Raw genomic sequence first — 5,074 nt, 5'->3', positions numbered from 1 at the left:
GTAGCATACCAGACACATACAAAGCACACACAGAAATGCGATGTATACATATTAACATGAGAGTGTGTATGATTTTCATTCTAATAGTCAGTGAGGTTATTTGATAGACCCCTTTACCTAACTCGAACAATATGGCGTAGTCCGATCTCCTGGAAAAGCATATTTTGATGGGAGATACTTGTCTCTGCTCTTATGATTGACAGTAAAACAAATACTAAAAGTAAGCACACAACTAATGGGCATATAAATACTGTAATTGAGTATCGAGTGTGCACAGCTCTAACCTAACCTACCCAATATTTGCAGAAAAAATGCTGGCAATGTATCTTATCATGAGCTAGTGCATATTAGGTAACCTGCAAGTGATAAAATGATATTTATATATTTTAAAGGCACTTTTCAGAGGTGACCTCTTTTTAATTGTGTTTAAAACATAATTAAAGAAACATTGGCAAAGCAGTGAAAACTGCCTGCATAAAACAAACCATTAGCCATTACATTAATTGCCAATGAATGCTGGAAGGTTTCTCACCATTCTCATTAAGCAATACTGATACTGAACATCCCAATGAATGTATATATTACAAGTTCTGAGACCGGAATGCTGCAGATTGGAGTGATGGTGGTAATCACAAACTGTTATGTTGTCTGTCAGCTGCCAGGTTGTGATTTTTGAAATGCTGTGAGCTAATAATCATCTCGTGATGGGGTGCAGCAGCCACGGGATGCCATGACTGCAGCCACAAGTCTCTTCCTATCATGGGAGTTCAAAGAACTAGATTTTTTCAATTACAACACATCCCGATATCAACTGATACCACCAGGGGCGGGCTGGGCCGGGGGGGCAGGGGGGCAATTGCCCCCCAGGCCGCCCGTAATCTAATCTAAACGGCCGCTGGGTGCTGATGCCGCCGGCCGGCGCTACTTTAATAAAAAAAAATTAATTTTTAAAAAAAAATTAATATGGCAAGCCGGATCGGCTATTAAATGGAAAAAAATAGTATTAAAGCAGCGCCGGCCGGAGGCATCAGCACCCAGCAGCCGTTTAGATTAGATTTCGGGCGAAAGCGCCGCCCCCTCGCACTCACCTTTCACCCCTCACGCTGCTCCCATCACTATGCGGCCATCAGATTGTTGGAATTCGAATCTAAACGGCCGCTGGGTGTTGATGCTGCCGGCCGGAGCTACTTTAATACTTTATTTATTTATTTTTAATATGGCAAGCCGATCCGGCGTATTAAATAAATAAAAAAAGGATTAAAGTAGCTCCGGCCGTTGGCATCAGCACCCAGCGGCCGTTTAGATCAGTTTTCCAGCAGGCTGATGGCCGCATAGTGATTGGAACAGCGTGAGGGGTGAAAGGTGAGTGCGAGGGGGCGGAGCCACTTCACTTGACTTGCCCCCCAGGCCTTAGGCTGCCAGCCCTCCCCTGGATACCACCTATGTAACAAAAACAGGCCTCTCACCATCATACTTTTCTTACACATTGAATTAATGGCAATATCAGCCATTAACATGGTGGAAACTTGCCAGTGCTGGCTCTTCACAATGAATAGTGAAGTAAACAAACTAAAACCATAGCTCTCCTGCCAACTCGCTCTTTAGTAAATACATCCCAATCATGCTACTTCTTATACATCTGTATTTCCTTAAGTAACCAGGCTAATATTCAGTTTGTTTTTTTGAACAATAATACCTCCTCTGGAGTTGTCGGTATGTACTGTAGTATAGTACTCCCAGTGAGGGCTGGCAACTGGGTATATTTGCAATGAGGTCAAATGCTTGGACAAGATTAAGAGCATTTTTGGATGTTTGGGAAGATGATATCTTTATTATTTTATGTATGGCATGTCAACAGACTACATATACAGAGAGAGAACACAAAATTAATAACACAAACATTTACAATATGCAAATGGAGAAGATTGAGGGGGGATGAGACAGAAGGTATGAAACAGCATGGGTGAGGATGGTTTTATTATAGCAAATGTCCCGTGAAGAAGTAAGGGGGCGCTAGATCTTGAAATGTAATTAAAAATTGTATGCAAGGTTGTATGAATTTCTTAACTAGTGGGACAACATCCAGGAAGCAAAATCTGAGAGACAATTTATGAGGTCAGTTAGAAGAACGTTAGATTAGCATGTCACCAACATAAAGGGGGTACTGGTATCCAAAATAACATATTTTTTTACCAAGAGAGAAGGTGTGGATAAGGTCTATAGAAGAGTACAGACCTTTGAACAGATCCCTGAGGTACAGTAGGAGGAAAGAAGACATGCTTCAGTTACAGTCAGCCATGAGTGAGTCATGAATGCCATTTGAATTAAGAATTTGCAGCATTAAGTGGGCTGTAGTTTTAGCAGATTATTAAGAATTTTGGCAAGGGCTGTTTCAGTAGAATATTGGGGATGGAAACCAGATTTTAAACGGTAAAGTAGAGAGGAAAGAAAGTAGGTTGGATGATTACATACTAAGCATTCAATTGGTTTGCAAACCAATTGGAGAAGGGAGATAAGGTGGCAGTTCGGGATGTGGGATCTGGGCAAGGTTTCTTTAAGATAAAAGATATGAGAGCATGTTTGTAAGGGATGTTAACATGCCAATAGCGAGGGGAAGGTTGAATAGATGGGCTAAGATAGTACAAGGATCATTGAAAGGTAAGTGTTGCAAGAAAATAGGGGCAAGTTGTAAGATGGTGTGCACACGGTTGTTGAAGATGGAAGAGCACGACCTTGGGCTTAACAAAAAAGAAAAAAAAGTTGTAAGATGGATGAGAGGAGATCAAAAACCTAACTAGAGGTGACAGGACTGAAAAAGTTGAGTGTGGCTGCTGGGAAGCATAGTGACTGGGGTCTAGTCTAAGCAGCATCATGAGGGGATGGTGCACAACAAAAGAATCAACCTCATTGATGGTTCACACCGTAGAATTACAAAATGGATTTATCATAATTACCCAAAGCACTTACTATTCTACAGGCCTGCCATTGCATAAACCTGGACACAGTGTTCAAAGCGACCTGCTCCTAAATATATCATTGTCTCTTAAGATGGTGTTCTGTGCAACCGGCAATTAGCATTTCACCAACCTTAGGGAATTGAGCAATAACGACGAAATTCTTAGTTTCAGGCACACCTTGAAGGTCTTGAGAGGTTTTAATGAATAGGAATTTTTATCAAAGTACTGTATTTATTTCTGATTATATGTTGCCTGGGAGAGGCCACATTTTAAATCATCAATCCATCTGACAAGTGCAGAGGAGAAGACCTTAAAGGTACTCGGAGAAACAATTAATTTCCCAATCTTTGTTAAGCAAACAATCCTTAGAATATCTATCATCATATTGTTTTATCTGTAAGGGCTTAATCACAACACAGAAAATGTTAAAGTTTTTGTTTGTTTCTATGGCAACACACTTTCAGTTTTGTCACATGTACGTGTTCTCGATAAAAAATCCGAATATGACATTTTTCATGACTAAAAATAATTTCTTGGGCATTTAATGGCACTGAGACGTGATGTTCCTAATGCTGTTTTCAGTAAAAACAATCAGCCAGGTTGGCGGAACCTCACCTTTAAAGTAGTCAACTTGAAAAACTTAATATTTTCAATTGTTTTGCTTTATACTTTAATGATGTCATATAATAAATTTAGTGTTATTATTCCATTAAATAAGGGGAACTGGAATCCAACCACAAAATTAATCTGAAAGCTAAAGGATGAAATACGTTTGTCTAAGGAGGTAGTGTAAAGTGAGAATAGAAAGGGTCATCGGAATGAACAGTGAGGTCCATCAACCGACAGGGGAACGAGGCTGGAAGTGTTACTGCAAAGGGGGACCCTTAAGGTGCGATCAGAAAGGTGGGATTTGAACCAGGCAAGAGAAGCATCACTAGCAAGACTGACTATGGCTTAAAAAAGAAAAAGGTGGTCCACAGTGTCAAAAGCAACAACTCAGAGGCATTTGCAAAGTGTGGCCCTTGGATTCAGCAAAATCCAGATTGTAGAGTATAGAGCTGAAGTTGAGAAACTTTGTTAGCTGAGTATATAGAAGTCATTCAAGAAGATTGGAAGGTAGAGGAATTAGAGAAACAGAATGGAAGTTTTCAGATTGGGTAGGTCAAGAAAGGTCTTTTCCAAGATGAACGTTATGGTAGCATGTTTGGAGGAGGATGGAAGGAAAAAATTGACAATGTGAATTAGTATAGGCACAAGGGTGAATGCGAGAGACTGAGTAAGGTGAATGGTTTGGCTGGGGTAAATGTCTGTAGTGGTGGAACGGGGGGGGGGGGGGCACTGACTTATACAATGTTAAACGGAAACAATGGCCATCACTCCCTGGTTACATATCCTGGCAGAGATAATCCCCTCCAGCAAGTGATGAGATGATATACTGCTGGGGGTAGACACAGAAGTCTTTACAAAGCCAGGGCCCATAGTCGGTAGGGAGGAGGCATTAATTATTATTATTTATTAAATAAATAAAGCATTAGTATAGTTAATGTCAAATTGGAGCCTTGTTAGGTTGAAGCTGATCCTGAATCTTATTAATATCACAGGACTCACAGGATGAAAATCACCTTGAATACATATCTTTGGGAAAGCAAGTAGAAGCTTTCGTTAGTAGAAGATTCCATTAAAAGAGCAGCACTTAATCTAAAAGCATTAAACGCACATCTCAGGAACACTGCTACCATGTATATTATAATAAAGTAGTACGTATTTAAAGTATTTAAATCTCCTCCACCTCCTCTCCTATGTACCACTAATCCTTGGATGTCAAATATGGCAATGCATGTGGATGACATTATGAGCCATTCACTGGAACACTTCTTTGTTACGTGCAGACTTTTTCCAAAAATATATCTATTTACATATAAAATATTTTAAAAAAGTGAGCATCTGACAGTGACAGATACTATTTCCATCCCAGGCACAAGCGACAGCTGGTGGTATTGTTGGCGGTAGCAGGCAGACAACAGCATAACTTTGACATACAATTTGGCTATGTTTCCCACAACTCAGAAACTAAATTATCTAATTAAGAAAAATGGATATTGTTACAGCATATTAGC

The sequence above is a fragment of the Spea bombifrons genome, chromosome 2, assembly GCF_027358695.1.
Source record: "Spea bombifrons isolate aSpeBom1 chromosome 2, aSpeBom1.2.pri, whole genome shotgun sequence".
NCBI lineage: Eukaryota > Metazoa > Chordata > Amphibia > Anura > Pelobatidae > Spea > Spea bombifrons.
This window is presented reverse-complemented; position numbering follows the sequence as displayed.